Source organism: Phyllobates terribilis, unplaced genomic scaffold, assembly GCF_046119375.1.
Source record: "Phyllobates terribilis strain yellow unplaced genomic scaffold, ASM4611937v1 Scaffold_1__5_contigs__length_1240528914, whole genome shotgun sequence".
Lineage (NCBI taxonomy): Eukaryota > Metazoa > Chordata > Amphibia > Anura > Dendrobatidae > Phyllobates > Phyllobates terribilis.
In genome coordinates, this window is record NW_027362761.1 from 305,184,652 (window position 1) to 305,204,009 (window position 19,358).

Here is a 19,358-nt window from a genome sequence, read left to right on the forward strand (position 1 = left end):
CTTCAACTTCAAGCCGTGTCGCCTCAAGCGCTGGAACACTTGGCCAAGCTTGTGAAGATGATCTGCAAAGGTGGCGGAGTATACCACGATGTCGTCAAGGTATATCAGCGTAAACTCAAAGTTAAAGTCTCCCAGACAGCGTTCCATTAGTCTCTGAAAGGTCCCCGGTGCGTTATTCAAGCCGAACGGCATCCGGTCGAACTCATACAGGCCCATGGGAAGGATGAAGGCGGTCTTTTCCCTGTCCTTCTCGCTCATTGGAACCTGCCAATATCCACTGGCCAGGTCTAGGGACGAAAAATATTTGGCCTTCTTCAGGGCGGTCAGTGACTCTTCGATCCGGGGAAGTGGATATGAGTCCCGGATAGTGCAAGCGTTCAGCCTACGGTAGTCCACGCAAAACCTTAGGGAACTATCTTTCTTTTTGACTATCACCACGGGGGCAGCCCACGGGCTCTGGCTTTCACGTACCACACCGGCGTGTAGCATGGATTCTAACAGGCTTTTCAGCTTTTCACCTCCTGGTATTGCTGAGGTGGTATCTGCCGGTACCTCTCGCGGATAGGGGGGTATCGCCCGTGGGTATCTCGTGCTGGATACTGGTGGTACACCCAAAGTCTGTGTCATGCTTTGCAAAGGAGTCTTGGTGTTCCCGCAGGAGTTCCTCCACTTGAAACACTTCTTGTTTGGTGTACTGAGACGTGTCTAGCTGCACTTTTTCCCGTAGTTTTCGCCCAATGTCTTCATCGTCTACTTGAGCATTTATGGCTGAGACGGTTACCGTCCAATCGCCTTCTGTAGACGGGGTGAATTCTAGGGGTCCAATGGGATTCACTTCCGTGGGTAGAGCATATACCCGGGCAAGTTGAGTGCCGGCTTCAAGGGCTAGGCCTACGTCTGCGGTGTTGTTTAGCCTGACAGGGACTCTCCCGTTCCTCACGACAGCTAGAGTGCGAGCAACTAGTGGGTTTAGCTTACCCCCACTTGGGGTCCTCGGCTCGATCAACACTTCAACCCCCTCAAGTTGTCGGTGGGTGTTAAGGGGTAAGGAAATGACTGTCTCTTTTTCAGCGGGCAAAGTAATCCGGGTACGGCGTGGCACCGTAATGGCGGCTAGGGGTAGTTGTTCCTCTGCCATCTGTTGAAGTCCAACGGTCTGGATTACACGCTGGAACGCCAGACGAGTCGGCTTATGTTTGGTGACTTTCTGCCAGTATTTGGGTCCTTTTCTTGTCAACAGCATAAGGTCCAGGTCTTTCAAGATGTTCATTCCAACTATCACTGGGGTCTCGGAGCCGAAACCTTCCTTGACGATGACGATCCCTCGTTTCCCTAAGTCCTGTCCGCAGGCCTTTGTGTCCATCCAAGCAACTCCGGTCACTGGAATGGGTAGATTATTAGCCGCAATAATCTTAATGGTGGTGTCTGGGTCACGAGCAGTTCTTGGTTTGAGGTAATTTTCGTAAAACTGTTCAGAGATCGTGGTCACTTGTGACCCGGTGTCCATCAGTCCCTGCACGGCAATTCCTTCCAGGATAACTTCAAGTGTCGGGCTATTCGCGGCAAGAGCACTCTGCCATCGGCTCTGTTTTTCCACACCCTTCTCCTTGGCCTCCCCTGCTGCGCGAGCCTCAGCTGCAGGGGTGTCTAGTTTAACGGCGGCCATTGTGGTGAGGCCCGGCGTGGTAGCTCTGCTTGTGGATATGGCTGGGGTTCAATTCGCTGGTCTGATCGAAATTCCCTTCGCTGGGGTGACTGAGGGTTTGTTCGTTGGTGCGACGGAGGTTGTTGCGGAGGGAAGTGTTGAGGACAACGATTTGCCCTATGGCGAGGATCACCGCATGACCAACACTGTCCCACGGGACGACTAGGCTGTCTTCGCTGGTCTCCCTGTCGGTCTAATGTTAACTGTAATACCTGTTGCTGTAAGTCTGCTACCATCTGTTTCAGGTCTTCCGTGTCACTGTTCGGATTTTTAATGTCAGATATGGATCTGCACGCAGCACCTTGGATCCCCACATCCATGACGGGTCCCCTTGAACGTTCTATGGCTTCCTGTTTGACTTCAGCAAAAGTAAGAGCCGGCATCATCCGGGTCAAGTCCTGTAACGTGCGGTTAAGATACTGGTCTCTCAGTCCTATTACAAATTGGTCTCTCAGTACCAGGTCACGAGGAGCCATACCAGCTAGTTGCTCCCCTATTCCACAGGTTGGTTCAAGGAGTACCTGAAGGGCGTTCGCATATTGGGGAATATCCTCCCATTCAAGCTGCGTCCGTCTAAAGAACATGTGTCGCAGTGTTCCCTGGTATGTGGTCGGCCCATAGGTGTTCTCCAGCACCCGCACCAAATCATCTACTGTACGCTGGCCCCTGACCGTCTCCAGTCTGACTGTCGTCCATGCCTCCCCCTCTAGCGTCAGTACCGCCATTTCTGCCAAGGTCTTAGGGTCAATATTATACATTTCCCCCAGTATCCGGACTTGTTCCGCCCACTCTGGTACAGGGTAGTTTCGTCCGCCAAATTTCCTGACCTGATTCACAATAGACACCGGCGGGGGTTCCTGACTGTACACGTGGCCTGGGTGGGAATCTTGTTGGTCACAGATCCTGCCGACTAAGCCAGATGAAGTGACCGCGGGCAAGGCCGCGCATTGGTATCTATGATCTGGCCCAGCAAGATCCCCACACACAGACTCTATCTTGATAACCGTATCTTTACTCGTATACATTTTTAACAGCAAAGAAAAACAATAAATGACAACCGTAAATATGCACAGTAATAACGTGTACTGATAAGCTGACCCTCACTGTCCCTACTCACACGTTACCTGTCCTTTACTCCAGAAGGATGTGTCCCCCGTCGCAGGCCTGTCTGTCTTTGCAGGAGGGCGTCCCAGCCGGAGAAAAAAACAGGAACAACAAATTACGCTGAAAGGAGGGAATACTTCGGCCTCTCGCCAGAGGACCCGCTTACAGTCTCTTTGATCCGGATAGCAGCTTTGGTGGATCCTTTATGTAGTCCACACTCCAGTAGCAGGGAGTGTAATAGCAGTATCCCTCAGCAGTGAAGAATCTGGGGAAGGCCCCGAGGATATGGTGTCAGGTAAAAGAAATCCCGTTGAGAGTCTCTCCTGCGCCACGCACGAGGGCCTGCACACCGTCCTGGCTCTTTTCACAGACCACAGCAGACTCCTCGCGCGCTTTTTTCTGCTTCCCACTTTGGTCACGTGACTCTCTAGGGCGGGACACAGGAGGCTCAGTCTTTTTCTCTGTCATCACACCCTGCGCAGGTGCAACATCTGGCCACAAGGTGGCAACATCATCCTGTGTAATCACTTCTGTAACAGGCTCTATATCAATAATCACCGAACAGCCAGAGCCTGCCAGCTCACTACACTAGGTTTGTGTATTGTCTATAAAGTTAAAAAAAAAAAAATTCCCAGAGGCTCACACGCAGAAAAGACCATGTGACTGTGTTCAGTTTTCTGTGTCTGTGCATGAGAGGAGAAGCAGCCTGCTGATGCTGCACAGAGACACTTAACATATGTATATTCCTGATTCCACAAAGCCGATCATATCTGTACCTGTTTATAGCTAATTAAAGCTTTGTTCTGTTGTCAACCCGCTTTGAGAGTATCCTGAATGATCTGCTGCCAACAGAAACAGAAGACACAGCTATACCGTCACTTAGAATAGGAACCTGTTCTGAGTCCTCAAACTTCAACGGACAGAAACTTTGGGAAAGCGCATCAGCTTTTATGTTTTTATTACTAGGTCTGTAAGTTACCATATCAACCATACCATAGTTCTAGAAAAGAATAAAGGCCATCTAGCTTACCTAGGGTTGAGTGTTTTAGCTTATTCTAAATAAGTAATATTTTTGTGGTTTGTGACTATATTTAACTTCTTCGAGAAAGTGGCGACTAAACCTTGAAGCCCCACTTAATTGCCAACAATTCACAATTACCTATGTAATAACTCTTCTTGGTAGATGAAAATTTTCTTAAAGTGCATGGAAGAAGTTGAGTGAGAGATGGTATAGCTAGGGGTTCAGCTCAGGGGGACGAAACATTTGAGCGGGCCCCTAACCTGGTAATCATGTGTACAACTACGGTGGCACACCCTGATTGTGGGTATAGAGGAACCTCAGCAGATGACCTTCAGTTACTGAAAATAAATCTCTACACAAAGACCAACACTGATATTACCGCCATATGGTGACCATTTAACAGCAGATAGCAGACCTGCAGAACATACAAGTAATTACAGTACACTTATATATAGTAACTTACAGCTGACGTTCTTTCTAGTGGCGTAGTTCATTTTCCTGCCTTTTCCATCTGACCCAGACAAACATGACATCTCCCAGTCATGACTCGTCTGCAGAGATTACAACAAAAACACATCTGACTTATCACATTTACAGAAAGGCTCCATCTATTCCCAACCTGCACAAACTACTTATCCTGCTGATACTCCAATACTGAGATGCTGCTCCCATATGTGTCCTTATTACTGCACCTGCTGTGTGGTACAAAAACAGTGCCCCACATAATGCCACTACTGTGCCCCTTACAAAGTAATAATGCCTCATTTGTGCCCTCTATAAAAATTGCCCCTGTGCAAATACCCTAGAAAAGTGTCCACATTTTGCCCTTTGATTTTTACAATACTCTGATACCACTTAACATTTAATAATGTCCACTGGGTCCCCTAATATACAGCTCCTCTACATACAGTATAGTGGACCTACAGCTCACTTATACAGAGTCCCTGCAGCTTCCCTATATACAGTATGATGGGCCCATAGCTCCCTTATACACAATATAATGTCGCACAGCTTCACTATACACAGAACCACCGTCAGTACATGAATGCAGCACCAGAACCACTATTGTTAAATGAATGCAGTGCCAGAACCACCATCAGTAGATGAATACAGCACTAGAACCACACTATTCCTCCTCTGCATACTGCCCACACGATACTGTGCCTTCACATTAACATCCCTAATATACAATAAAAATCCCTATAACCTTCGGCTCTATAAGGAGCTTACCTTTACCACTTTGGCAGCAGGGTGACAGCCATAGTAGGGAACCAGTGGCAGAAAGGTGACCTCCTCAGCTGGGTGAGACGACCTCTGATCAGTTATGGATTAGTACATTTGTACACGATCAGGACCACGGTCAGTATATGAATCTATTACCAGATCCACTGTCAATACATGAATCCAACTTCTCCATATTGTCCCCAAAGCTCTCACCTCACCATACTATCCCCCCAGGCTCCCATCTCTACATACTGTTCTCCTACTTCTCCATATTGTCCCCCATGCTCCCATCCCTACATACAGTTCCCCTACGTCTGCATACAAATCCCCTCCCACTCCCACTTCTCCATATAGTCCCCACATGTTCCCAATTCTCCATCCTGTACCCCCATCTCTCCATATTGTCCCCTATGCTGCATCCTGTTCTGCCGCTTCTCCATATTGTCCCCTACGCTTCTACCTCTCCATACTGTCCCCCCACTTCATATTTTAGTCACTTCTCCATACGGTCCACCCATGCTGCCATTTCTCCATAAGGTCCCCTCACACTCCTACCTCTCCATAATGTCCCCCACTTCTCCATATGGTCCTCCACTCCTCAATATTGTCCCCCACGCTCCCACTTCTCCATACAATCCACCCACAATCCCACTTCTCCATATGGTCCTCAGATGCTCCCAATTCTCCATCCTGTTCCCCCACATTGTTCCTTATGCTCCCACCCATCCATACTGTCCCCCCACTTCTTCATATTGAACACCCACATATGGTCACCCCACACTCTCATTTCTCCATTTGGCCCCCCACCTCTTCATAATGTCCCCCACTCTCTTAATGGTCCCTCTACTCTCCATATTGTCCCCCATGCTCCCTCCTCTCCATTCTGTCCCAACACTTCTCCATATGGTCCACCCACCTCCACGCGCTCTCTCTCGCAACTTTCAACACTACCCCATAATATGCAAGCATGATGCGTCCTTGCCGCCACTGCGGCTGAGTGATCACAGCAGCAGAGTGATGAGGTCATCAGTGTGCGACCTCATCTCTTCACTGCGCGTCAGCACGGGGAGATGATGAGCACTCCGCTTCCTCCGAGCGCTGCAGTGTTGCTCAGATGTATTCACGTCTAAGAGACGAGAATACATCTGAGCACAGGGAAAAGGGAGCCGCATGCGATACAGTCCTGGCGTAACCATATTGGCATGCTGTGCACTCCGATATAGATAAGGGTAGCATAGCTCCGAGTGGGCACCCCATGTTGGTCCCTCCCTGAGCACGGGGCCCAAGGGGAATGCGTCCTCTGATCCCCCGATTGCTCCAGCTCCAACTATATAAGGGTGCTCCAAATCAGGCTGAACAACACAGAGTCACATTAGAAATGTTCCCTTAATTTTGTGAGGGCACTGACTGCCTCACGTTTCTAATTAACCTCATCTGCCTCTTTCTTAAATGGTTTTGCAATCTTAGAAACAATTTTAATAAATTTATGTTAGTAGTTAGCAAACCCAAGAAAACGCTGCAAGGCCTTCAGAGATTTGGGCTGCACCAACTCCCTAATAGTTTGGGACATTTGAAGGGTCCATTTGGAAACCTTTAGTGGACAAGCCATACCCCAGGAAATTTACTTCTTCAACCAGGAAAACACATTTTTCGAGTTTTGTAAATAATAAATAGCCTGAGTCTTTGCAGTACAGTGTGTACATGTCGGATGTTTAATTTAATATCAAGTGAATTAAAAAAGACGCCATCCAGATAGGCAACCATATATTTGTTAGAAAAGGTGACAATACCCCTGAACAAACCCGGCGCCGTGCGTCGTTGGTGCAGGAAGACTGCCATCGACGGTTAAGACAGGACCATCTGGAACTAACCATAAGGCCATGGCCCCACTATCAGTATTTGGTCAATATTTGGTCAGTATTTTTACTCAGGAGTGGGAGCCAAAACCAGATGAGGAACAATCAGAGAAAAGGTATAATAGAAACAAGTGCACCAATTCTGCATTTATCACCCACTCCTGGTTTTGGCTCCCACTCCTGAGAAAAAATACTGACCGAATACTGACAGAATACTGATAGTGGGTCCGTGGCCTAAAAGGAAGAGTTGCAGCGAGGACGATTGGATGTAACACCTAGTCAGGTGCCATTGATGATGGAGTTCCTCAGTACAAAAGGTCTGCGTGCCAAACCGGAGCGGGTTTTGGCGCCAAAGGAGAGAGCAGTCCAGACATGCACAGGAGAAGACGCTACCTTAGCAGGAAGCGTGTGCTGGTGGGTCGCCTTGTAAACAGGACCCAGGTGGCACCAGGTCAGACTCAGAGCCCAAACTACGCCGGTCAAGGCCCGAGTGTTAGAACCCTCCTGTTTTTTTCTATTTTGTGGTCACGTGACCTGCTGCCTATTTATTCCAGCTCCGCCCTTCTGGCTTTGCTGGACTTCAGTGTTACTTTGACTCTTAATCTAGCCAGGTGCTTTGTACCTATCTCTATAGTTTGCTTGGTCCTTGGACCTCTAAGTATTTTTGTCTGTTTGTCTTTTTGCTCCGCTACAACTTCTGCTGGGAGGTGTCCAATTTTGTCCCAGTCCTTAGTACTTTTAGGGACCCCTCCCTTATATCTATAGGTCTGCGTTCAGACTAGCTGAGGACGAAGGCGGGTCTGTTCACAAGGAACAGGTTGCCCGCTGCATCGTAGGGAATCAGCTTAGTCCTATTGTAGGAACAGTTTTCCTATCTTTCCTTAGTTCTTGTAGCAGATCATAACACCGAGGACCCGATCTCCACTGGTAAATACCCAGAGTTCCGACTACGCCAATCAAAGCCTGAAACCCAGACCTGTGTCGGTCAAGACCCAGAGCCCAGACGACGCCAGTCAAGGACTGGAGCCCAGCCCTCATCTGTTCGGATCCGAGAGACATCCCCCCACGGTCAAGGACCAAAGATCAGTGAGGAGACTTCGCCTGAGAGTGGATGCCTCCTGTGGTGAACAGACAGCGAGAGTGGGCTGTGCCGTCACTTCCAGCACTGACATGCGGTACAGAAGTTGGCCTGGGCTAGAACAGTGGACAGGGCAGGGGTCAATTGAAGCAAAGGAGGCCCAACGTGCTTTGGTAGACTTTGTCAGGAGCACTTGCGGCCTAGCGGGAAGAACCGGCGACCCCTGGTAGGGCCATTGCCTCATATCACCATTGTTAGAGGGACATAAACAAAATCCCTAAAAGACTTCCCTAACATTTAAAGTCAACTCTAAGACTCATTATATGTTTCATATTGTACAATTTACTTATGATCTTTCTGTTTCATACTGTTGCACTGTTTCCATAACTACTGTAAGTTCCTGTCATATAAGAGGAAATAAATAGTTCATTGGCTGTTCTCGCCTCGTGTCCATCTGCATGTTGCATCCGGTCACATATTGACCACTCAAATCTTTGAATATGTCATTAATCAAAATTTTGAAGAACAGCTGACGCATTATTTAGAACAAAAGGCATCACAAGATACTTATAGAAACCATCAGGTGTGTTAAACACTGTCTTCCACTCATCTACTTCTCTTATACGGATCAGGTTATACGCACCCAGCAGATCAAGCTTGGTGAACCAACGGGCTCCTAAAAGTTGGTTATAGAGATCAGGGATGAGTGGCAGAGTATACTGATTCTTTAAAGAGATTTTGTTAAATTCACAATAGTCAATACATGGTCTGAGACCACCATCTTTCTTTACCAACAAAAAAGAAACCTGCCCACACTTGTGACATGGATGGTCTGATGAACCCTTGTTGCAGATTGTCTGCTAGCTAATATTTCATGGCCTGGCATTCTACAACAGAAATATTATATAAATAAATAAATATAGTTATTGATTAATTGATAGAACGGGTACCGTATTACTATACCCTAACACGGTTCCTCTCCCACCAGGTCCACCCTTCTGCCTCCCAAGTATCGACTACCTCAAGACCCGATGGAAACCCGTTCTATCAATTAATCAATAACTATATTTATTTATTTATCTATTTATTCATTTTACTAATTCTTTATATTGTACTATTTTAAGCATTTTAGGAAAAAAATTTTAAGCACTTGTATCAATAAAGAACATTTTAGCTATATATTCTCCCGATTTCATTCATTCACTACCGTTAGCGCGAATTTTAAACCATAGGTTAATTTATTTAGTATATCTACTACGGACACTCAGTAGTTCCCTGTCCAAAAAATTCGCTGCCATTGATAGTGAGTAGCCTAATATCGCCTCTCACACCTACAGAAATATTATATACTTTACCGTTGGGGAGATGGGAGTTAGGTAGAAGATGAATCATAATCTCTGTGTGGGGGTAATTTTTCAGATTCTATCATAGAAAATACATCAGCAAAATTTCTAAATATTGCAGGTAAACCACTGGGTATGGCTTTAGACAAATTCACACGTGCATTTCTGCTGACACTAAGGCTCCAGTGTACAATATCACCCTGGTGCCCGGTGATGACCGAGTTATGGTAAATTAACCAAGTCATGCTCAAGACCACAGCCGCAGACAGGTTTTCCAAAACAAAAGATGTCATAGATTCAAAAGGTAGGGTACCAAAAAGTAGGGAAACCTCCATAGTGACATACTTTACCATACCCTGGGAGAGAGGTGTATCATCAATAGCAATGACTTTCATAGGGAAACATAATTTTAGCAATGGTAAACTAAGATCTTTTGCCATTTTCACATCAATAAAATTGACTGCAGAACCGCAATCATTAAAGACCTCAAGCCACACACATTTTTCAAGATAATATAAATGCACAGGAAGCAAAAATTTTGCATAATCATAGAGAAATACCTGTTCACCTAGGTGGGCATCCTCTTACCTACCTAGGCACTAATGGTGGTTGTCTTAGGTAGGAATGCCTCTGATGTCCAGACTCTCCACAGTTATCAAGATTCAGTTTTTGTCACTTTGCCTCTTGTTCTTGATGAGAAGGTGTCATACCAATTTACATAGGCTCCACAGTAAAGGTATTAGGTACACAATGTTTTTGAGGAGGTGCAGAGTCAGCAGTGCATTCCTGTCTGCGTTCACATAACTGCCTATTGAGATGGATCGCCAGCGTCATGGTAGTGTCAAGGGAGTCAGGAGAAAGTAACTGAACTAACATGTCCTTGATTTGATCAGATAGTCAAGTATGTAACTGATGTTGAAGGGCCTGGTCATTCCACTGTGAGTCAGTAGCATAGTGCCGAAATTCAATGCAGTAATCCTCAGCGGTACATCACACCTGGAGGAGGACTGTTTACTTTCATCTAAAGCAACTTGGTCAGGTTCATCATATAACAGCCCCAAAAAAACAAGTTTACTGTAGAGAGTTCTGGAGCATAAGGGGTAAAGTAAAAGCCCAAGCCTGGGTGTCACTGCGGCAAGGATATGATGACTTCCATGCTCTGGCCCTTAAAACCATGTGAATGTGGGTGGAGTCTAAAATACAAGCGACAGTTTTACCTAAAAGAAAAAAAATCTTATGGTCACCTGAAATGACCATGAAAAAGTTCAGAAATGATCAAGAGAGGTGCTGCAGGGGATTGGGCCCTAATCAGTTTCATAATGCTGAAACTGCTCTACAAGATCCTAGACTAAATGGGCCAGATCTTGCATCTGATCCACCAACATTTGGATGGGGTCAATAATATGTAGGGCCAGTTATACTGTCAGAGGAGCACTGGTCACTTGTCAGCTCTAAAGATGGTTACCATGAACAGGGTTGGTGCTAGCTACTGCGTTTTCCAGATCCCAGCGATTGCCCTGGCCTTCACCCTTTAAACCCTGTATAGGGATCTGGACTTGCACAAAGACCCCTAGGCTGGGGCCACGTAGTCAGCATGCAAATCAAATTGCATGCTCAACGTAACAGGTTTTCTTAAAAAGGATCTCTCAGTAGGATTTTACCCACAAAACTATTTTTATGCACATGTATCTCTTTCAAAGATAAGTCCAGCAAAACCTTTATCTAGCCAGTCTGTTCTGTTCCTGAGAATGGATATGCAAATGAGGCTTAAGTGCTTTTGGCAAGTGGAAGCTCTTCCTAAGCCTCTGTCACTCCCTATCTATTATCCACCCAGTACCGCCTCTGTGACGCCTCGAAGCCCTACCCTGGGAGATGGGGACTCGGAGCCGGGTCCTGATGTTGTCGATGGGGTGCAGCTGTGGCCCGGACCCACTCCGTGCCCAGGGCCGTCACATTAAAAAGGATGGTATGGGCTTATCTGGGTTGAGTGGCTGATCTCGACTACGCCACCTGTGGCACCTGGTGAAGGCCACCAGTGCTGCTGCAGTCCGCTGAGGCATGGTGTTATGGTAGCCGTCATTGTTACTACTCCCCACAGGCGGAGCAGGGCCTCAGAGCAGAGAGCCAGGATGGAGGGGGTTGTAGTCTAGGAGGTCTAATGCTGCGTAGTGCGGTGTAGTGCAGAGTAAAGAGTCCGGAGGCCATAGCGGTTAACTTCCAGGGTTTTTTACTCACGATGGAGATGGCAGTAGGAAGGGCGTCTCCCTGCTCCTCGCGGAGTTCTGCGGTCACCAGAGACGGGGGGGTCCGACAACCTCCGAGTAAGTCCAGCGTTCAATCAGGACCCCGCACCTGAGTGTTCCTAGACTTCAGACCAGATCCTTTCCTGTCTGTGTGTGTGTGTGTGTGTGTGTGTAGATAGGCCGGGTCTCCCTCTGAACTTCTCTCAGAAAAGGGTACGGGTGGCAGCTCCGCTCCTTCCGTTACCCGGTGGGATCCTCAGGGCCTACCGGACTTCCCTGACCAGGACGTAGAGTAGCAAGGTCAGGTGTCGGGGGCCGGTTCCCCTCTTGCAGCCGGAATCCCTCTGAATAAATCAGGTTGGCGAGGACAGGTGGCGTACACCGCTCCGTCTGCATCCTCCCTGGGATCCATTTGCGGTGGAGCTACACTCCTAAGCTCCGGGCCTTCTTGGTCATGGTCCTTGACCGGGCTGAGACATACCTAATCTGCAACCTGCCCCTCGACCCAAGGCCAGGGTACGAGGGCCGTGTCTCCCTCCGCTGCAGGTCCAAACAGGATCACAATACAAGAGACCCAGAACCAAAATGGCTTTTTATTAAATATGAAATTTAAAGTGTCACTAAAATGTGAATCCTCCACCCTCACCCACTAATTGGTTCCCCTATTTCTTGGTTCCCCAGTCTCCCGGGTGCCGGTAGGGGCAGCACCTAGTGCCTATTAGCCCTTCTCGCGGGAGAAGTGTGGTGTTGGATGTGGAGGAAGGGTCCTGACCATCACACTGTTCTTACCTCCGAGGAGGAACACTACACTGTATTAGAGAAGTGCAGCATCCCTGTGGCGGTCGAACCCTCAGGGGCGCCACACCTCCTCCTGCTTGACTGACAGCTTCTTTGCTTGAAATCACACCGCAAAGAAGCTTTCAGACAAGCAGGAGGACGTGAATCTGGGCTGGTAATAGAGCTGGAGTGAGATAGGCTTAGCAAAGGCTTCCATATAAATAGTTTGGGGGGAGAAATTCTGCTGACAAATTCCCTTTAAGATAGGCCTTAGTGATAAGTCTTTACTTCTAGTAAGTAAATTGACAAAGTAGATAATGTAACACTGAAACTTTAGAATCCACTTTGTCAAATTCTGAAGGGCAATGGACGACAAGTTTGACACATTTGATTTTATATGTGAACTAATGCATCAAACAGGTGAGCAGTTCTGTCTCAGTTGAGTGCATAATTGTGTCTCAGAGGGTTTATAGACATTCTTATAAGAAATAAAAATGCAATATGAAGTGAATTGTCTAATGCAATTATATTTCTTCTTCATGTCCTACATCCTAGCTACTACTGGTAGGTTTTGATTTGATCATCCCTTGTCCCTGCCCAAAAGACCTTACAGAAATGTAACATTCTTTAATTACATGTATATAATAAGTATTAATTGCTTTTAAGAAGTTGTTCAAGATGATGAAAGTTTACACACAGGCAACAATACAGATAAAATAATATATACTCATCATGTGGAGTATACGAGCTGTGATGTTTGCAGTCAATGTAAACAGAAGCATTGGCGATGCGGAGCTGGAATGGCCAGAAGCTAAAAGGTTGAGTATACATTGTTTAATTATTTTACTTGATTCGTCTGTGTACAGCTTTCCATTATCTTGAACAACGGCATTAATTAGTTTAATATAAAGACTCCCCATGACACAAATAATAAAAATAGATTACAAAATTGCTCAAAATGGATTTATCTAATGCAGAAACACATCTGAGCCGGTCCAATAATAATAGGCAGGCCTCTGTAGGGAATATGAAATTCCTGTCATCTCACTATGTTATTAACAAAATACCATGTTATTAGCAGAACACTGTCACAGTTGAAGGGAATATATCCAATGATATCATTGTAGCTAAATTATTCCTTCAACTTAAAAACTGTAGCTTCACTTTTGTACTTTACTTGCAACAACCAGTTAGTAGATGTGACCTAAATATGTCAAATTAATGTTCATGCATCAGAAAAAGGCACACATTTAATTTTTTTCCATCAATTTCCAATTATTCAGTTGTCTTTTTCATAAACACAACTTTGTGTATAAAATATTGCAGATTAACTTCATAGTTAATTGGATTAAAGTATAACTTGGTCAGACTGTATAATCTAAGAACATTTCCTAATATTTAACGGGAACATGTCAGAATGATGTCAATAATCTAGTGATATGGCTGTATAGGTCATAGAACAGAATTAAAAATGATACCTACAGTACAGACCAAAAGTTTGGACACACCTTCTCATTTAAAGATTTTTCTGTATTTTCATTACTATGAAAATTGTACATTCACATGAAGGTATCAAAACTATGAATTAACACATGTGGAACTATATACTTAATAAAAAAGTGTGAAACAACTGAAAATATGAGTTATATTCTAGGTTCTTCAAAGAAGCCACCTTTTGCTTTGATGACTGCTTTGCACACTCTTGGCGTTCTCTTGATGAGCCTCAAGAGGTAGTCACTGGAAATGGTCTTCACTTCACAGGTGTGCCCTGTCAGGTTTAATAAGTGGGATTTCTTGCCTTATAAATGGGGTTGGGACCATCAGTTGTGATGTGCAAAAGTCTGGTGGATACACAGCTGATAGTCCTACTGAATAGACTGTTAGCTGTTTTTTTCTTGCCATAATACAAATTCTAAGTAAAGAAAAACGAGTGGCCATCATTACTTTAAGAAATGAAGGTCAGTCAGTCCGAAAAATTGGGAAAACTTTGAAAGTGTCCCCAAGTGCAGTTGCAAAAACCATCAAGCGCTACAAAGAAACTGGCTCACATGAGGACCGCCCCAGGAAACGAAGACTAAGAGTTACCTCTGCTTCTGAGGATAAGTTTATCCAAGTCACCAGCCTCAGAAATCGCAGGTTAACAGCAGCTCAGATTAGAGACCAGGTCAATGCCACACAGAGTTCTAGCAGCAGACACATCTCTACAACAACTGTTAAGAGGAGACTTTGTGCAGCAGGCCTTCATGGTAAAATAGCTGCTAGGAAACCACTGCTAAGGACAGGCAACAAGCAGAAGAGACTTGTTTGGGCTAAAGAGCACAAGGAATGGACATTAGACCAGTGGAAATCTGTGCTTTGGTCTGATGAGTCCAAATTTGAGATCTTTGGTTCCAACCACCGTGTTTTTGTGCGACGCAGAAAAGGTGAACGGATGAATTTACATACATCCTGACATCTTTCTTTTCCACTTCTCTCACTGGTCTTAAGTGAGAAAAGCGGAAGAGAAAGCAGTTGGCAATTGGTGGAAAATATGCAAATCACATATAGAACCATTACATGATAGTCGTGGGGGGAATACAAATAGCAGAATCCTAACAGTGTGTATATTACATACCATTAAGATTACACATTAAATCTCTCTGTGATATTATATAAATGTATACACTTTAACTTTTGAGTATGGTTTTGAAATGTGGGAGAAAATTGATGCAAGCACTAAACTTCAAGCAAATGTTGGGTTACTTCGATTTAAACTCAATGCCCCAGTGCTGCAAGGCAACTACTGAAACACCTCGTTGCCCTTAGCATAGCATATTCAAAAGTATGATTTACAGAAAAGTCAGTATAATGTCACTTGATGTGTATATTAGCCTTAAACTATCTATTTTCTACCATGCACCACCTGCCCAGGTCTTGTTTTCTGTGTCTCCTCACTAGTAACTTAACACAGGGTTCACTAAGCAGTCACACTCCATTTGATAGAAATGATACACCAGTACAGCAGTCATTTTAGATCCACTAGAACATCTATATGGTCAGGATGAAGGTAAGACAAAATTCACAAGTATTTAGTAACATGTTACAGGAACAGGATCAGTTTCAGCTTAATGAAAAACAACATACAGTGCATTGGACATGGTTCAAGAAATCTGTAGTATTCTGATGATACATCACTGACAGCAGTGTCTAGGATATCATGTCAAGCTCACTGTATTTTTTTTTTTAGGACTTTCTGGTTGGGTGAACCGCAAAAAAAAGATGTGAAATAAAAAGTGTATGTAACGTGGCACGGGGCGGTAGCCATGGGCGAGGTACTCGTCTTCCACACCCCAGCACGTTACATGAAAATGGGTGTCCTGTCTGGGTCTATGGACTTTAAATCTTGGACTGCTATGCTCTTGCAGGCTGCATGATGCCCGTGACTTCGGCTGGCCAGGATCAATAACATAGGGAGGAGTATGTTTAGTGGATAGCGGTTGCAAAACTTCTCTTAGACCATACATTTTCATACACTTTCCTTTCCTTCCTGAGCTCGCTCTGCTCTCTTTCCTTTAGCTTCTCTCTAGCTTCACCAGCACCCAGCACAACACTTCAGGAGCTTCTTCCCTAGTCTCCAACAACAGTACCACTAACCAGTAAGCGAGAGTCCTAGTTCTCAACCCGCAGTTCCGCGTCCTTTTGCCCTTAGGGGAGCTACTTATGCCACTATGGCCGTTACTTAGCTTCTCTGTTTACCGATGCCTTGGAACTACCACACTGGGCACACTTCGTCCCACTTTCCATCTTAGCGCTGCTTCGTCACTTAACTGTCAGATAACTCTGTACCGTCCCACTAGGCTTCCTGTCTCCGACCTTGTCTCCAGAGAATTGCTCACTTCTTCTAATGCCCTTACTTGTCTCGCCTCTGGATCACAGTATCCGTTATCTCGTTCACCGCTCACTTTAGGGATACCCAATTGACTCGCCCCCTGGGCCGTGGGGTACTTGGAACCGGGCCTTCTAGTGTACGGTGCTGATGGGGGTAGTAGTGGCAACCCGGTCCCGTGGCTCAGGGTGGTCAGACCAATGGCAGTCTTCTATATGTTTTGTAATGTCCGACTACGCCACCCGTGGATTGCGGTCAGAGTGAACCGCCGCTGCAGAGCAGACCGCTGAGGCTGGTGTTGTGTGTGCAGCAGGGAATAGTTCAACTCCCCACGGGAGGAGTGTAGCCTCAGGGCAGTGAGCGTAGATGGTGGGGGTTGTGGTGCAGGGAGTCCCAGTACCGTTAGTGCTGGCGAGGTAAGAAACACAAAGACAACGTGTTGCAGTCCAGGGTCTTTTACTCACAGTTCGTATGCTCCAAGCCACTTCTGTACAGGCAGTGACTGCCCAAGCCGTGCTGCGTCCACCAGGTGAGGGGCTCGGTCAACCCCCAGGCAATTCAGGAGCATGGCACAGAACTCCCTTCTATCCTTCCTCTGGCCGTGCCCCACCAGTGACCAAACTTCTGTCCGGCTGCCTCGGGCCTTCTCTGGGAGAACTTGTCGCCAGCTTCCCTGGCCCTATGTGGTGCCTTCCTAGTAGGTTTAGCGAGGGGTCGCACCAATAAATGATCACGACCTCCGATTCTTGGCTGAGGATTATTTGCCTCCACCAACTTGGGATCCGGTACCCTTTCCTTGCCTGACCTGTCACCCGTAATCTCCTGGGTCCTTAGGGTCCCTTCTACCTTCGTGTTCCTGGGCCTTTCTATTCTGTTCCTTTCTCTTTCTGTTCTGTTCCTTTTCCTTCTCTGTTCCGTTCCTTTTCTTTCTCTCCCTCTCGCCCTGCCCGTGTCCCTAGGCCTGGCTCCGGAGCAGAACTCCAGCGGAGCCTCTGCTCCCCTTCTCCTCCACTCTCACTTTCTCCTCACAGACTGAACTTCTCCCAGAACTAAGATGGTGCCCACCTTTTATACCTCCTCCTCCGTGTCTGAGCTCAGGTGACCTGCATCCAATGAGCTCCTTCCTATGCCCAGAAACCAGCCCCTATCTGCTCCCACATCTCTAGGGTTTCCCCCCTCCCCACTCCAGCCAGGGACATAGTCAGTCGTGCCTGCATACTAATGGGAGCACCGTAGAGCTGTCCCCCGGAAATGAGGAGTGTATATGTGTGCAGCTAACTGAGCCCTGGTCCATAGTCCATCCTTACCCGGGAGTGGAATACCACACCTCTTGTTGAGGTGCAATACCCCTGTAGCGGCCGAACCCTCGGGGCGCTACACAATTCATACAGCTCTGCTGAGTACTCAGACCAAAGGTCTGCTCATGCTGCTGGCTAGGCCATATCTACCTTCCTAACTGGAAACTCTCTGTCTGTTCACTTTAGCCCCTCCCATCCTGGGCTTGTCCCAACCGTTAACCCTAACTGTCCTAGTAACTGCCTGTGGCTGGGCAGAACACATCTGTATTACTAATAACGCCAGGGGTGGATTAAGAGTAGCAAGGGCCCCGGGCAATTTAGAAGGCGCGGGCCCCCCCACACACACCTGATTTATCACGTGACATGTCACATGATCCCCTGTGATAGATCATGTGATAGTTCACGTGAAATTAATTTGCCACAATATTAATTATAATATTTTTTTTTAGGCTGTGTGCCCACTATGCGTTTTTTAAGCGTTTCTGCAGCGGCAATTCCGCTGCAGAAACGCTTAAAAAAATGCTTGGTAGAAGGTCTGCCATGTTCCCCAATGATAATCCGCATGTGCTGTGTACATGCTGCGGAAATTTCCGCTGCGGAAAAATCCGCAGCATTACCAATTATTTTGCGGAAGCGCAGCGTTTTCGCCGCCATTGACTTGCATTAGAACGCATGGAATCCGCATCCCTGCATCTGTAGATGCGGAATCCATGCGTTTCAATGTGCGGATGGTACCCAGGTTTGGAGAAGAGGAGACTCTCCTCCGGACCCGGGTACCATAGAACCTGTAAAAAAAGAATAAAATAAAAAATATACATTATACTTACCTTCTGATGGCCCCCGGTGTCTTTATCCGATGCGTCCTGGCTTGAAAAGGACCTGCCGTGACGTCATTTAGTCATGTGACGGGTCACGCGACCGCTGACGTCTGCAGGCCATCAGAAGGTAAGTATATTTTTTTTATTTTTTACCATTCTTTTACGGTCACACTATATAAATCCATGCCGGTTGCATGGATTTATATAGTGTAACCAAGTTGTAAAGCACTTTCCAAGTGATGCTAAAAACGCTTGGAAAGCGCTTGTCAACCCGCATGCGGAAATGCAAGTGAAGAACGCTTCACATTCGCATGTCCCTGGCAGGAAAACGCATGTAAAATCCGCATGTACAATCCGCATGTAAAATCCACATGCGTTTTTTCTGCCAGGGAGATACAGAAATGTTCCGGATTTTTTTTGAGCATTTCTGCATCGTAGGCACATAGCCTTACATTAATTTTATGACTCTATTAATTGTATGACTCAATATTGAGCACACGTAGCCATCTATACAAAGCGGGAGGCTGCACGGTGCCATCTATACACAGCGGGAGGCTGCACGTAGCCATCTATACACAGCGGGAGGCCGCACGTAGCCCTCTATACACAACGGGAGGCCGCACGTAGCCATCTATACACAGCGGGAGGCCGCACGGCGCCATCTATACACAGCAGGAGGCCGCACGGCGCCATCTATGCACAGCAGGAGGCCGCATGGCGCCATCTATACACAGCGGGAGGCCGCAGGGCGCCCCCCCAGAGTCAGCAGGAGGCCGCACGGTGCCATCTATACTCAGCAGGAGGCCGCACGCAGTCACGCATGCAGTCACGCACACACACAAACATATACAGATATATACATACACGCATAAACACATTTGAAACACAAAAATACATATAAACAGACATCACACAATGATATCTGCCTGCACACACACAATACACACACACACATACACACACATACACACACACACATACACACACACATACACACACACATACACACACACACACACATACACA

At 46.5% G+C, this 19,358-nt stretch overlaps 1 long non-coding RNA gene across 1 annotated transcript in view; it reads left to right on the plus strand.

The window, feature by feature from the left end:
• LOC141166963 (uncharacterized) overlaps positions 1-8,041 on the plus strand; it is a 68,333-nt gene extending 60,292 nt beyond the window's left edge. Inside the window, exon 5 of the long non-coding RNA XR_012251372.1 lies at positions 7,805-8,041. This is a non-coding gene — a long non-coding RNA (uncharacterized lncRNA). The remainder of the gene's footprint in view (positions 1-7,804) is intronic.
• The last annotated feature ends 11,317 nt before the right edge of the window (positions 8,042-19,358 follow it).